This window comes from Panicum virgatum, chromosome 3N (assembly GCF_016808335.1).
Source record: "Panicum virgatum strain AP13 chromosome 3N, P.virgatum_v5, whole genome shotgun sequence".
NCBI classification, from domain to species: Eukaryota; Viridiplantae; Streptophyta; class Magnoliopsida; order Poales; family Poaceae; genus Panicum; species Panicum virgatum.
Genome location: NC_053147.1, coordinates 33,790,358 through 33,806,934, shown reverse-complemented (window position 1 = coordinate 33,806,934; position 16,577 = coordinate 33,790,358).

Here is a 16,577-nt window from a genome sequence, read left to right as displayed (position 1 = left end):
AGTTTGATTGTTCATCAGAATCTTGTCTGTTGTTCCTACTACTATTCCATTTTTTAAGTCCAATTTGGATCTTGTATTGGCTCGACTCGATGTACTTCAAGCAGAGACGACCGTGACCTACTACTGCGCTTGGGGCTTCACAAATTACAGATACCTTCGCCTGCTTATTTCATCACACTTGAACAACCTTCTGCTTAGTGCTCCAGCAGTCTTTCTAAATTTTTCCTTTTCTTTCAAATAATTATCGGGACAATCTAATAATTCACCTTTTTTTCCAAATAATTATTGGGACAATTTAATAATTTATCCCAACTCTTTCTAAATAAATAAGGAGTCGCGATTTTCTCAATAAAATAGTTGGATTGTGATAAGATTATTTGGAGACGGCAAAAAGAGGGCATCTCTAACAGTTTCTTATTTTTTCTCATTTATCAACTCTCCAAATAGACATAGGATGAGAAAAAAAAGTTCCTCCAAAAGCGAGTCTTTGACATATATGCCTTTAAAAAAATTGGGTGTGTCGTACATGCCACTAAAAAGTTGGCTGGGTCATCTATGCCATCGCGCGAATTTTTTTGACACACATGCCACTTTGGACGGAAAGAAGTCTAATAGACACTAACGGAGATGGAGAAAGACTGATTTGCCCATCTCCCGAGCGATGTTGCCGTGCCGCGTCGTGGCGAGCACCTTGCTGCCGCGCCCCGCGCCCCGCGCCCTGGAGCGGCCGCCGCAGCACGTCTTCCCACACCCCGCCACGCCGCACGTAGTCCAGCACGAGCAGGAACCTCCTCTTCCCCACCAGCCTCGCCAGCGTCCGCTCGAGGTCGGCGAAGCTCTCGCCGCCCGTCGTGCCGCCGCCGAACGAGTCGATGACCTGAGCGAGCAGGGCGGCCTCGGTGGACTCCCTTGGGACGCGCACCCATGCCCTTGCCCCGAAGCGGCGTCGCACCCTCTCGCTGTCGTACACTTTGTTTGTGAGCGTGGTCTTGCCAATGCCGTCGGGGCCGACGATGGCGACGACCGCGCAGCCGGCCTGCCCGTCCGCCTCCGTCAGCTGTCGGACGAGTCCGGCCACGTCGTCCTCGATCCTTGAGCCGACGATGCCGCCGCCAGGTGCCCGGGTCCCCGGAGCTTGCCGGTGCCTCGGTGCCGCGGCCTGGTGGTGGTCGCCGAGGAATGAGCGGAGCTGCAGCCGGTTCTTCTCCTTGAGTATGACCTGCAGCTTCCGGTTCAGGCTCCTGATGTCAGCGGCGACGTCGCCGCCGGGCTCGTCCGTGTCGCAGCAGGAGGACAACAGCCGAGGAAGAGCCTGCTGCCGACAAGGAACAAGCAAAAGGAGGGGATCGAGTCAATCGACAGACGACCTGCTGCGACACGGGCGCTGAATAAGCTAGTGCCATGATCGCATCGCAGTTCGCGGAAAACTAATCGAAGCGGCGATGGCGATCCTGCATTCTTGCCTGGTGGTGGTGGGGCTGCTGCTGCTCCCGGGCCCTGCGGCGGCGCGCCGCGACCCTGCACCGGTCGGCGGCCGCGTCCGCCTCGTAGGCCGCGGCGCGTGCTTTGGTGAGCCAGCGCGCGCCTCAGCGTCCCGCGCCGCGACGCCCGCCCGCTCCAGCCTCCCGGCCTGCGCCCGAGCCTCCGCCGCGACGCCTCGCCGCCTCGCCACGTCCCCCGCCACCACCCCGCGCCACCGCACCGCGGTGTCTGGTACGAACCGCCGAGCACCGCGGCCATGGCTCTCCCTCCGCTCCCCACACGAAACCGAACCAAACACACAGGCGGCGGCGCCCCCTGCCCGCGGCGGCTGCGGCGTGCCCAGGCGGCGGCTGCAGCGCGCCCTGGCGGCGGCGGCACGCCCAGGCGGCGCCCTGCCGGCGGCGGCGGCGCACGGACCGTAGGAGCGAGGTGGGGTCCCAGGGGCACAATGGTCATTTGGATTGGTGGGTCCCACTTGTAAGGCCTCTAATTATGTTAAGTTCTAACGGAATATGGATGGAATGCCACAAACGTCAAAAGAAGTTCGCGCGATGGCATAAATGACTCACTCAATTTTTTAGTGGCATGTATGGCACACCCAACTTTCTTAATGCCATGTATGTCAAAGACTTTCCAACAGTTGCTCATTTATTCTCCCCAAGAATCAAAAAGTGCCCACAAGTTTTGTGCTCCCGCGATCTCCCCTTGTCCTGCCAAAACGATTCTTCTCCCGTGATCGCATGTCCATGGCGCCTCCCTGCAGCCGCCCGCCGTTGCCGTGCCGCATTTTTATGCACAGGAGGCGGGGCGGGGAGATCACCAAATAAAACAAACTCTTATGACGTTGGCATCCTCCAGCTTGGGCAGGTCCCCAAGCTCCACAGCCAGCGCAGGCGAGCCTCAAGCACAGCACAAGCCGCCGGAGGTTGGGCCCTCCAAGAACCCACTTGCCAGGGATGCTTTCGTCGGCTACGCTGAAGACGATGTCTTTCAGGTTGAGCTCCTGGAGGCCTGGAGCCGCGGCGAACGTCGCCTCCACCTGCCTCCACCCATTCTCGGTGGGAAAGAGGACCTGGTCGAGGTTGAGCGCAGCCACGGCATGGAACCCGGCGAATCCAATGGGCGGCGTCGGAAGGGCGAAGGATCTGAGGCTCTGATCGGCCAGCGCGACGAGGTTGCAAAAGTTTGTTTAACTGTTTGCCTTGTTTGAACGTATGCTTATGCAGTAAGTTCAATTTTTGTCATGTAACTGTGCCTCTAAAAATTTTATTCAAATACTAGATTTCAAATTCCGATTTTAAAATATTTTTCTGGGATTTTATGCCTTTTTACCTGAGCCATAAACTTCTTGGAAGATTTAAAAACAGCCGTCTTGTTTATTTTACTGTGACCAATCTACAAAAGAGTTTTGAGTGATTCTTCTTGGAAAATGATCTTGGAGATTTTATCTAGCTTCAGTGAAAATTTCGTGAATTTTTTAGCCCTGGAAAACCTTCATTTTGAATTTCAAACTTAAACCGTCGTTCCACTTCGCCCGGGCCCACCTGTCATCCCCTCCATCCGCCTTCACCGCGCCACCTCGCTCGCCCGTTGGGCAGCAAGGGCGGCGGCGCCCCCACTGCTGGCCGCCGGTTGGCCACCGTGGCCGGAAGCCGCGGCGCCCCGTCGGCCGCTCGCCTCCCCCTCCTCCCTTTAAAACCCGCATGCCGGCGGCCCCTTCATTTTCCCCCAAACCCTAGCTCCTGCTCCACCATAGCCGCCGCACCCGGAGCTCCTTGCCGCCGTCGACTCGTCGTATTCGGTGAGCCATGGCTCGATTCCTCGCGCAGGGAGTATCTCCCCCTTCTCCTCGACACGTTCCCCTCCTTACCTGACCTCTTCCTTCGCCGTGCAGGGCTGTCGGCGAGCACCTCCGCCCGCCACCGCCCGTCGCCATCGCGCCACCTCCTCACTGCCGCTCCCCGTGCTGTGCCTTGCCGGTGAGCCTCACCGTCCTCGGGAACGCGCCATGCGCCCGCTCCCCGGCCCCGCCTCGCCGCTGCCGTCGCCGCCGCGTCGCGCTAGCCGCGCGCCGTGCGCGTGCGCACCGTAGGCGCGCCTTGGCCGCGGGTCAAGGCCAGAAGAGGCTGCCTTGACCTGGCCTGGGTCCGTCCGCTCATGGGGCCCGCCTGTCGGCCTCTGGGCTGGCTGCCCTCGGGTGGATCTAGCATTTAGGGATCCTTGAGTTGTGTTGTGTTTTTGTAAAATGCGTGTAAATTTGTACAGAGCTCCGAAAAATGTGAAACTTGTTTTGTTGGATTCACAATGTTTAGATCTACTCTGGAAAAATATTATTTTGCATGTTACTGTCTTGTAGATTTACTTATGATTTATTGTTGGAAAAGTGAATAAAATGCTTTTATAATAGTGTACTATTCTAAAAATGCTAAAACAAATTTTGTTAGGTTCCTGGAGATTTTTTTTTCAGTAGTACAACTTTCTTGCTTGAGTCTCACATGTTTGTTAGGGTTTTATCTCAATTTACTTGCTGTGTGAAAGGTTTTTTATTACATAACTCTTTGTAGAAAAATGTTAAAATGATGAAACTGGTTTTGCTAGCTTTGTATTCATGCCTAGTATCTGTGGTAATTTTATTAGATTTGTTCAATTAAATTTCCATGCCTTTTCTGAATTAACTTTTTTAGAATAGCTGAAACTTGGAATATTCATAAGTAATTATAGAAAAATGTTTTTGCTGCAAATCCAACTCTATTGGGTTCCTTATGATGTCCTCTATATACTTAATTTATTTCATGATTTATGCTTGCTGTATAAATTTTTGTTGATTTATTCTTGTATTAGTGACTTGTGCGTGATTGCTATTGCTTGTGTCATTTTTGTGCATTATCGCATGTTGAACCATTCAATCTTCATGACATCATTTCATGCGCAATTATAGCATCATTCTAATGCATGCATCTCATTCATGCATTATAGTGACCCAACCGTCGGAGAACGAGCCCGTTGAGCCCACCGAGTCCGTTGAGCCTGCGCCTAGTGTCGAGTTTGTGGTTGAGCCCGAAGCTAACCAAGGCAAGCAGCTAAGCATGATTCTTTGCACCTATTTAATTTAAGTTAATTTAGTTATCTCATTTGGGTATTATTGGGTTATGTATATTATGTTATCTATTGCATTCTTGTACCTATTTTATTCATTTACCTTCCTTGACTTGTTGTATCCATGTCCTTGCCACTCGTAGTTAGTAACTAAATGATGGACTAGATGCTTAGCAATGCTTAGAATTAGTTTATCACTTGTGATGAAATTATTGGAATAGGATCACACTACACCCCACTTGGTTACCTTGATCGCACATGTTCGGTTTAGGCTATGCTGGAAGGGTTGGTGATGGTTATGTTGGAAAGTTGGTTTCGTGGTTTGTGCGGAAGGATAGGGCCTAGAGAAAGGAGTCTCGGAGGCATAGTCCGCTTGAACCGATTAAGGAACGTCCGTGGATGACATTGGTTTTGAGCAACTTTTCGTGCTACCACATATCCTAAATAATGATATGGATGAGCCAATTACCTTCTTTGACTTGGTCTTTGATACGCGGTCCTAGATACATGTCCAAGGGGCTATGTAGAGAGGCTTAGGGGCGTCCCCGGTGGACCTAGGTGACTCTCCGCGTAAGCTAGGCGTGATGTTCATCGATTGAACCTTATTGAGAACGGTTGATGTGAGTACCCCTTTATCCAACTTTGGCTGATTGGGTAAGTCGCATGGTCCTTGCGTCGTGTGGATAAAGTAGTACACTCTTGCAAGGTTTAAATAAATTCAAATTGCCGCGCTCTCGAACATGAGCGTGCTCACTATCCCATGAACTCTTCGTAAAAAGTTTCATTTGTGTTGGTAATGGTTTATGCCATCTCTATGTTGAATTATTTTATTCTTGTCATAATCAACTAAAACTTGTGGTGGATTGGGCAAGATTAATTAATTTTGCTAGAGAGCTAGTTGTTGGTTAGAGAGCTCATGCTTATGCAATAATAACTTAACCTTAAAGCCTCATTTGAGCCCCCTTGCATACTCCTTGTTTATATAATTGCGTAAGTCTTGCGAGTACCTTTTGTACTCATCTTGCTTTTCTATTTAAACTAAGTTGCAGGTGAGCCCGAAGTTGTTCGATCGATGTGGCCGCAATGGTGCCCTTGAGTAAGACGCCATTGTTTTGTTACGCTTTTATCACTTTATCTGTTGCGTATGTGCGAGCATGTTGAAACACTAAACTTTAGTTTCCTATCTCTTTTATGTCAATCGTGAGCCCAAGGCTTGTAATTGGAACATTTTCATTCCAGATTTAAACTATCCTTGTCATGACTTATAATCCCTAATGTTGTACTCTTTTTATGACTAAAATTGCTCTTTATGGTTCATTGATGATGTATCTTTTGTATAACGATACGTGTGCTTAATCTTGGGCATGTGGCAAGCACGTACCAGGACTATCGGATTTGATATTATTTTGGGCAAATGACGTGTCGGTTGTTTGTGTCTTTAGATGTGGGTTAACACGTGGCATGCTCTCGGGCGAGCGCGCGTTAGCTCTTATCTTTATGATAATGACCGACGGTTTGGCTAAAATAGTATCAAATTGGACGGTTCTTACAGTCTTGGGAGACAGAATAGAGCCTCTTGCTGGTGATGAGGCGCAACCAGTTGTCGGCGCGCTCAGCGAGGTTGAGGGGAATGGCTGGGCCACGCACGAGTAGGAAGGGCGATTGGGAGGAGTGATGGTGTGTCTATTTTTAAGCACAGGAGAGAGGGATTTGCCAATTGTTAGTATATGGGAAACTAGGATATGGAACTATTGGAAAGAGTTTTTTCTCTTTTTCCAAAAAAACAAGAACCGGGTAGTGAGATTGGGAACTGATTGAAGTTGCTAAAGCATCTCCAAGAGTTTTTTATATTTTCTTTCTAAAATTTGATATTCGCCAACTCCCCAAATAGATATGGCGAGAGAAAAAAAAAGTCCATCTCCAATAGTTTTCCATTTTTTCTCCCCAATGTGGCCGGCGGTATATGCCCCTTGCGCAGGCAGCCATGGCGAAGTAGGAGACGAGAAGATCGGTTGCGGAAGAGCACGACGTAGAGCTTGCGGAAGTAGAGATTGGTGGTGTCAGAGAAAGGGGAGCACTTTCTGTAGAGGCCGCCGCCACCACCACGGCAATGTCCTCCGCCTCGGGCAGGAGGGCCGAGGGCCCCGCGGCCTTCTCCGTGAACCTTGCGGCCACCGCGTGCCAGCTGCTGACATTCCTGCGCGCGGCGCTGCTCGGTGTGGTGTCGCGGTCCGTGCGGAGGGCCGAGGGCGGAACCCAAAAGCGGAGGCGGCGATGCCCCTGCTGCCTGATCCCGTTGGTGCCAAGACCAACCCCATGAGTCCCATCATGCAGAGCTGCCACGAGACGGCCGTCCACGCTAGCATCATGGCGCCACCTCGCCCTTCCGGTAGGCCGCCATCTTCCCGACGATGCTGCGCCACTCCCCAGAGCCGATAGGGTCAGCGCCGACGCCGACATGATTAAGAAGTCTGCCGGTGCAGCGGACCTTCGAGACGCTCGCGGCGCTCATCTGGCGCGCCCCGCATGGCCACGCTAGAGATCCAGCCGGCGAAGGAGAAGTGCGGTGCGAGCGGCAAGAAGCTCGCGATGAAAAACGAGATCGGGAGGTGCGATGCCACGCATGGTTGAGCTGGATTTGCAATTGTTAGAAGACGGGGAATTGAGATAAGGAATTATTGGACAGAGTTTTTTTTTTACTTTTTTTTTCAAAGAAACAAGGATAGTAAAGTTAGATTGAGAAATGTTGGAGTTGCTAATCCTAAAGAATTATTGAGGGGCTCAAGCGTCATTTCTGATGGCCCAGAAGGTTCGGAACGTACGGGCATCTAGCTAAGGCTATTCTCGAATGCACATTTCAAGTTTGGAAGTATTTAATGTTTAGATTTTTAAGAATGTCTAGGCGGTTGAATTGAAGCTTACTGCTGAGAAATGTTTGGAAATGCCCTAAAAAAAAGAAATGTTTGGAAATGTTTCTTGTTTTGATTTTTAAGAATGTCTAGGTGATTGAATTGAAGCTTACGGACCGTAGCTCAAATGGGCTGGTAGATAGCTGGTAGGATTTTTTTAAATGGAATCTACTTGTCACTAAGGATTTAACCGGTGCTATTTTTCCATTACTAAGTATTTGACTAGTGCTATTCTTTTAGGATCTGAGTCCTCGACTCGACTCAGCATCTGTATTTAAAATTGTTTAATTAAGAATTTAATTGATGCTATTCTTTTAGGATCTACCGGTCAGTCTTTTGGAGTTACTTGTGGATGTTTGGAGTTACTTAGGGTGTGATTGGTTTGTTGGGCTAGCCCAAATCAGGCCTAGATCTATGCATGGCCAGGTCCAGCCAGACTTATGCTAGGCTTTGTAGCTATGTTTGGTTGGCTGCACTGGGAGATCTGGCCCATCTTAAATTGTGTTTGGATTGCTAAACTCAGAGTTGGGCTGCATTGTGGTATGCAAAATGAGTTTGATTGGTTGGTCAATTTGGCATGGGTGTGAGCACCGATCCACTCTACCGGTGTCGTCACCGTTTCGGCCCATACTAAAGCCCAGCGCTCCTTCGCCCAAACCCTACCTTGTCACTCTTACCACTCACACGCCATTGCCTCCTCCGCTACCATCGCCTCGAGTTCTCATCCCTTCGCCGATGTGAAGCCTGCCGGAGCGTCATGAGTGGAGCTGGGTCGGGATCCAGGAGGGGTGCTGCCAAGCGAGATGCGGCTCCGGCCTCTACTCGCGCGAAGTCGATGGAGATCTCCTCCTCGGCGCCCATTGTCATCAACTACTCCCCCTTCATCTACGAGTCCGGGCGACCGTGCGCCGGGTGCCTTGACTACCACGAGTGCAAGTGCAAGGTGGAGGAGGCTGCTGCGGTTGCGGCAGCCATGAAGAAGAGCCGCAGCGGAATCGGGTCAAGCAGCTCGGAGGCCCCCATTTTGGAGTCGGCAGAGGATGATGATGCCGAAGAGGAGGAGGATGCCGAAGAGAATGACAACAATTCGGAGGACAACAACACTGATTTGTCGCTTTTAACGCTGGTTTGAGTCATTCCTTCAACTCCTTTGTAGATTAATCTTGGAATTAATCGGCTGCTAGGGTTTGCGCTAGGGTTAACTGTGCATCAAAATGTGTTTGAATTTGGTTGATTTGTTATGTACATGTGCACCATATTGAAATTGCTTGAACTTTGGTACATTTGGGGTTGTTTGTAGCTGGTATCGGTTGATGAGATCCTAGAAGGCAAGGAGGTAGATGAATGGGGTGGAATTGATCATGTGACTTAGTATAGGTGCCGCCATGGGAAGCGACCTAGGCAAATGCTCTGCTGGGATGGGGCCAACACTGGCCGTTGCTACCTTGGGTGTCCTATGAAGGTAGGAATTGTCTAATCAAATTCTGTGAAATGTATGTGCTTGTCACAAGTTAATGGCCAACTATTTGGAGTAGAAACCTTGCACATTTGATACAACTGAATTGTCTGTTACTTGTCCAACAGGGGAGGTCATCCATGTGTCACTTTGTGAAGTGAATTGATGATGAATGGCCACCTAAGTTCCAAGAAGTTGCATGCGCACTCTGGGATGTCGTAGCAATGTACAAGAAGAAAGCAGATGAAGCCAAAGCCGACCTCCTTGGCGCAATTTCCCTTAGGAATGAGATGTTTGAAGAGAAGGAGGCTCTGCTAAGTGAGAAGGAAGATTGGACCAAAGAGCGAGCTGTGCTCATCAGAGAGAAGGAGGAATATCAGAGGGAGTCCATCCAGAGGGCTAGGTTTGCTAGAGCTTCATGCACAACTCTGCAGCTTGGTGTCATCCTGTGCATGCTTGGCGTGATGGTTTCTCTGTTGTTTGGGGTCATCTTGAAGCAGAAGTGACATGCAGTTGGTGCCGATGTAGGTTGACAGCTCCAAGATGCTTTTGTGTTAGCTGTAGCTTGATTTGTTGGACTTGGTTTACTAGAGTAGATGTTCTGTGAAACTGGTTTATGGCACCTGGTGATGCTATGGGAGTGGATGGTGTTTACCTGGCTGTTTGACTTCTTTTGTCTTTAGCTTTTGTGACTAGATGTTGTAATGTTGGGTCGTGAACTGAAGCTGGTAAGGTTAATGCCACCTTGCTGAATCAGGTTGACAAATGTGTGTTTCTCTTTGAACTGGAGATCATGACATCTCAATTTCACACACATTTGTCTTGGCAATATATGAAACACTGACTAGTCTGATGATAAATTGTCTTGGCAGTACACCAATCATTTCACACACATTTGAGGATAAATTGACACTACATCAGCAGCTTTGCAAATGCTCCTGCAACTACAAGCACCATGACTAGTGCAATGATGAAAGCACGACCAAATTCTATTGGTTGCACTCCTTCGAACTCCGCATCATGTACAGGTTCAGATACTTTGGTAGCCCTCAGATGCCTATTATAGGCAGCCACTACATCTCCCTTTGTCTTGAAAGACCGGTAGCAAGCACGGCTGAATCCAATCACTTGGTTATGACAGCTCTCCCAATCAGCATACACACCCGGCTTCCTCCCAATGAAAACAACATACTACTTCATATCTACAATGTTTAACATGGAATTAGATACAGAAGAACAAAGAATCGAGACATCTAGATAATTAAGTAAACCAAACAAGCGCCAAGTATAATGAAACTTATGTCCCTCTGGACACCACCATCTCATTCATCTCAACCAATGTGTGCATACTCAGAAAGTTTTAGCATGCATGCACAAACCACCACGACAACCATTTCTAAGCTAATTTACAAAAAGCAAGGCAATAGAACCTTGCAATTGCAACGTAAAGTTCAAGTCTAGGGTGTTAGAACTCCATTTCAGGTTACATAATATTGGCCATTGGCCCAAATAGTCAGGTGGTTAGGTGTGTGAGATCCAAAAAACGGTAGCTCTGCTCAGCCATAGAAGTTGTGCTTGGTCAGATGGGTAGCCAGCCACAGGTCCTTGTCATCTGGAGACATTCCCAGGAACCCAGCGCCGTCTTCTTGTGCTCCATGAGATGGTCCAGATAGAACATGAGTTGTGCCTTTGTGAAGTTGTTGCAACTCATCACTGCATTGAAAATGCCAGGTGCTCCCTCTGAGTGAATTGATTCCTTGAGTGCATCTACAAACCCCCAAACATCATCAGTAAGACCAGCAATGTATGCACCCTCTTCACATATGCCCCTTTTCCTTTTGCCTAGTGTCTGACAGCTTGCAGCCTTGCTCTTTTGGCCACTAGCGTTGCACTTTCCCTCATGGGTTACTGCTGGTTCCTCAGCATCCACTTCAATTGGATCTTCTGGTGCAGGTGCTCCTAGTGGTTCATTGATGCCCATTGCATACCTGCTTGTAGCCACACCACTTGCAAAGATGGCCGGCATCTGGACATAGTTGACCAGTGGAACATTGAGGAACTCAGCATCTTTGGGATGATCCTGTAAAATGGTTACCAAAGAGACATGTCAATGCATTGGATAAAACTGAATAAAAATTATAGCATAATGTTGACACCAGATTTTGGCACGTGTCAAGGAGGAGTGTTGCGAAGGAGAAAAGGTTCTGCATTGTAGGCTCGGTGGATTTGGAGAGGTGATCGTGTGCCACGGTCAAAGATCTTGCTGACCGAAGAGGGGGAAGTTGACCAGATATTTTGGCTTCGGTTTGGCAAGAGTTATCTTATTTTTAGAATAGTTTTTGTTCCTTAAGATAGAATCATGCTTTGCCGTAATCGGCTAGGATTGTTAGCGTGGAGGTATAAATATGAGCCCCCCGGCTATTGTAAAGATTGATACACATCCAATAAACACAAATTTACTCTACTTGCAATTTACTTTTTTGTCGGCGACTTGCCATCTTTTTCTTTTCTGCGAGTTCTTTCAAGTTTATCAAGAACGCCTCACATTCGAGCGACTTGGTTTGCTGGAAAGTCTTTTTACCGAGTAAATCTGAGCTTTAGCTTCCGAACGCATCGCTGTGGTTTCGTTCAGATCTATTCAAAATTTACCGAATTTATCTAAGCTTTGATCTCGGGCGCATCGCTGTTTTCTCGTTTAGATTCATTCACAAACTATCCGGCTTAGTGTGACACCTCTGGTGTCAGTTTAACCAAAGCCAGGCAATTAACATAACTCCACACACAAATGAGCTAAGAAAACTTAAATAAGAACCCTATGTCTAGTTCTTGCAAACTTGTGTGTGAATGTATGTGTGCATGTGTTTGAGTGCAATGTGTTTGAAAAACAATAATTGATACCCTTTTAAACTTGACTTGACATGTGTGGTAATAAGGTAATAAAATACACCTTTCATAATGATCTATAAACTTTCTATGCAAATCAAATTCAAACTGGAAAACCATCACATGAAATGATTATTGGAACCATTCTTGGATTTGTGAAGAGCTACTAATTCAAACAAATTAAATAAACAAGAGTTCAATTTCTAGAAATAAGGAAGTTAAAAATAACTTTCAAACCAATGCACTTATGCATAGGAAAATGAATCTACATATTCACCATGTCATGTTCAACAAAAACCTAGTTGAAGCCTAGGAGTAAAAGTGCCAAAATTCACATAAAATGATAAGTATCTTAAATGGCAGTTTTTGGAAATAATTAAATAACTCTCAAACCATTGCTCTAATGAAAAAGTGCATAACACGAAAGTTGTAGATCTGGAAAAACTGAGCAAAAGTGGTATTCAATACTTTTTCATTTGGAGCCAAGAAGAGGGAGAAAATTTAAAATTACAGAACTGAGTTTGGAACTTCGGTTTATTTACGAAATTGCCACTCACCGTTTCTTCCACCTCCGGCTCCCTGCACCGCGCCTACGACGGCGTCCGTACGCCGGCGAAGCCACCTGGCCGCCCCACGCATCGCGCCTCCGCCCAAAACCGCTCCCGCGCCCCTGGTATGGCCCCAACCCACCTTCCCTGGCGCCACAAGAGCTCGCCACGCGCCCCCCACCCTTCCTGTGCTCTCCACGGCGACCACCATGGCCGGCCGAGCTGCCACGGCCGTGCGCGCCTTCCCCAGCACCGTTCTCCCCGGCAAATTCACCCCCAGCTCGACCTCCCCCTCCTCCCTTGCCTATAAAAGGCCAACACGACCCTCCTCGCGCGCCGAAACCGCCGCCGCTCCGTTCAGTAACTCCGGCGAGCCGCAGCTCACCGCGGAGCCCCCTTCTCCGGCCATCCACGCCCCGAACCAACCCCTGAAATGGAACCCCATCGCCCTCCTGAAGCTCTCCGACCCATCCTTTCCCTCATTCCCTCACCGGAGCATGGACGCCGGCGAGCAGACCCACCGCCGGCCGCCCCTCTCCGCGAACCCGCCTCCTCCGACCCTATCCCGATGAGCCACGGCCACCCAAAGGTAGCTCTCGAGCCCCTCTCCATTTTCCCCCACTTTCCCCTCGCCGCCGGCGACTCTCCTCGCCGGAAATCCCAGCGCCGCCGCCCCTCTGTTCTGTGCAGTTCCGCCAGGGACCCCAAATTAAAAGAACCAAAACTTCCAGGGGTCCAACTGCAAAATGTACATGAACCTCAAAACAGCAAACTTCAAAAATTCCTAGAAAATCGTAGAAAAATCATAAAAATGCAAACTCAACTGTTCTGGAATCCTTAGAACAAGAACTACAACTTTTGTTACATTCACATGTTCATATTTTGCTTTTATTTTAATCTGAGAAAAAGAATAAGAAAATAACCTTATGCATGTTCATGAAGTTATACTCAGCAAATGACCTGGATTTTTGGATATGTTATCACTAATGGAATATTAAGATCACAGTAAAAATATGACACCCAACCAAAACAGTTATCATGTTAGAACAATCAAGATTCTCTAATCTGTTGCTAGATTTCTCGATTTAATACTGGAAAATATGCACATGAACTTGCTCTGGAATTTTTACTACATACATTTGTAACCGAAATCTTGTGAATCCATAAATTTCAGATTTATTTGAGTTCATTTACTATATACCATGTTTTATGCTTGTTTAATCAACTTAATTCTCCATATATAGTTCTTATGCTCAGAAAAATCTATATTTATTTCTGAAGTCTCTTTTTAGCTATATGTTCCTGTCTAAAAATTTTGAGCTGCAGTTACTGAGTTTTGCTTTGTTGAATATTCATGCTTAGCATCTTAGGGCTAGATTTACTATTTTTGTTCTGAGTAATCTATACCATAACTGATCTTGATCTTTGGATATGATCTTGATTACAGTATGTTCTATCTGTAATAAAAATTTCATATGCAGTACTAGTTAAATGCACCTTGAGAAATTTATGCTAAATCATGTTATGTTAAATGCATAACTAAATTATCTGGTGGTTATAAAGCTCGATAATTTTTCTGGAGTATGTTTAGCTCATGAGTAGGCTCTGGTAAAAATTTGAGAACCATATCCCTAGTACAACTCTCTGGAGAATTAATCTTAGTTAATGGCTTGTTGTTTTTGTTCTTTTTATTACCTCAGCTGTGTAAGTGAATAAAATCTGGAAAAATTACAGTACTGAGTAGATGCTTGGTAGATGCTTCCATAAAATTTGTAGCGCCAGAACCCATGTCAAACTTTCTGTGCAAAAAGGTGAAGCAACTAGAGTAATCTACTTACATGCTTTGTTATGGTTAATTGCTTTATGATTAGATGCTGAAATTTACACCATAGATGTTAAAGTTTGGGATCTGTGTTACTTTAGTTTTTCATCACTAGCTCATGAGTAAATTGGTTGCTATGAAATAGTGAAAGTCTGCTATGTTTTAATGATAAGAATGAAAATCAAAACACACAGCTCTTTTATGAAGTAAAGTGAAATTAAGAACTACTCTATAAACGATTGCCCAGAAAATAGAGTTAACTAAGACCACCACAACAAACATGTGTTATTCTGGACTACAACTTTATAGTGATAAAAAAATATGTTTATATCATGTTGTAACAATATCATTTCTGCATGCATATAGAAACAGTAAATCTACTCGACGGTGATTACGAGTTGGTGCCCGCGCATACTACCACTCCGGAGAGTGTCTCTATTAATATTACTGACTTGAATCAAGACCCGAACCAATGTTCGGAAGAGCCCAAGGCTACTTTTGAACAGTGCCCAAGAAGGCAAGCCCCGGAGCATAATCCCACTACTTTTCCGAATGATCATTCTGCTATCTATCTATTAATGTATGGTAATAGTTGGTTTTGTGCATTTATGTTTTCTAGGAGTTGATCGAAAACCTTAGGTGCATGATCACTAGGTACCTATGTTTGTTATCCGGATCTTTTTCTCGACTAGTTGCCCCGCTAACTAGGTGCGGTAAAAGTCGAGAGGTTTCCTGCCTTTCGCGAGATTATAGGAGTTGGCTGACTTTAGTTCCTGCTGAAATATAAGGACAACGGGCGGGGTTGTGTAGTTGTGAGACCCCGCTGGTGTAGTCAAAAATGGCTAAGGTCGCGGGGTGTGGCTCATTTCGTTAAGCGTTTGAAAGTACTAGCCACATGCCGAGAAATATGGTAATCGGTAAGCTGAAGTACCTGATTGGACCAGCGAGTGGAACGATCTCGCACCCTCTTGGTAGAAGTAGGTTTTATTTTTGTCCGGACGTACGGGTGCAGAGTGGTCGGACTCTGTAGTCGGGGAGGGTGTTCCGGATCCACGGACTGGAAAGAAAGGGGAAATGTTGTGTGGGTGACTTGGTTCCCATACGTGTGGTCTAGGTTCCCCTGGCCAGGTTGAAATCCGATTCAGAATCGTCCGCCTCTCACGGCATGAGACTGCTTAATGATTTCGGTCACATAGAGTAACAAGTGGAACATGATGATGATAATACTGCTGGTTGATTAAATGGTTACTCTACCATGTTTGTGTAGAGTTAGATGCAAACTTAGAATGCTTAATCCAACTGGAAGATGGCTAAATAAAATCTGAAAATAAGGATCAACATTTAGTGGTGTTTTTGGCAAAACAAACCCCACCAATCAAAAAGCCTTGCATGTCTAGTTATCGGACTATGTTATATCCGGTGACGGGTCAGTCTTGCTGAGTATTAGTATACTCAGCCTTGCTTGTGGCACTGTTTTTCAGGTACTAACTTCGAAGACCTGTTTGCAAGTCTTGCTTGGCCGTGTACCTTTCCTCCGGGCTGGTCTTTTGAGTGGGATGGTCCTTCAGCTGGCGCTGACCACCCTCCCGCTGAGTGACGCTTTCGTGCGGGCTTTATCGATGCGTCACGTTATTTCACTAGTTATCTTTTAATGCTTCCGCTGAACAATGAGACTTGAATAATTTGAGTAGATGGAACTCTGTAGTACTTTACTAATCTGAATATGGTTTGTAATAAATTTTCCTTTCCGCTGCAATCACTCTGAGATGTATGAAATGTTTTGTGTTGTAATCTCTGGGCTCACCTTCGTGTGAGTGTTGTCTGCTGATCCTGGAAGAGCGTGGCTTTTATCGAGGCTTCACTCGAGGAACTACCGGTGAGTGCCAATTTGGGTCAGAGTTGCTTAGCAACAAAGATCAGTGCACCCGGGCCCAGTTAGTTTGGGTGGTTCCGCCACACTTAGTGATCCATTTAATCGGCTGTAAGCTCCTTGTTTATCATGATAAATCTTGTAAAGCCGATTAGATTTGATCATATGCTTAGCTTTGTCCAGATCCATACATTCGTCGGTTTGTACACTGTTACCTGGCACGTGTCGGCTTTAGATCTAGCCGTCTAGTTGCTTATCGGCATCGGCAGCTCATTACCGATCCCTTGTAGATCGCTCTTATTACATGCTTATCATACCCGATCTATTGTCGTCTTCTGTATCGGTAGGGCCTTGCCGATACCCCACGTAAGAGTAATTCAGAAATCCAGCCGATACACTTTTGAATTTGACAGTTTGTTGTTTCCTTGTCAATTTACAGGTTAAATTGACTGGCACGCTGTAAGGATCGATGGACCAAGAGGGGGAGGGGGTGAATTGGGTCTTTTTCAAA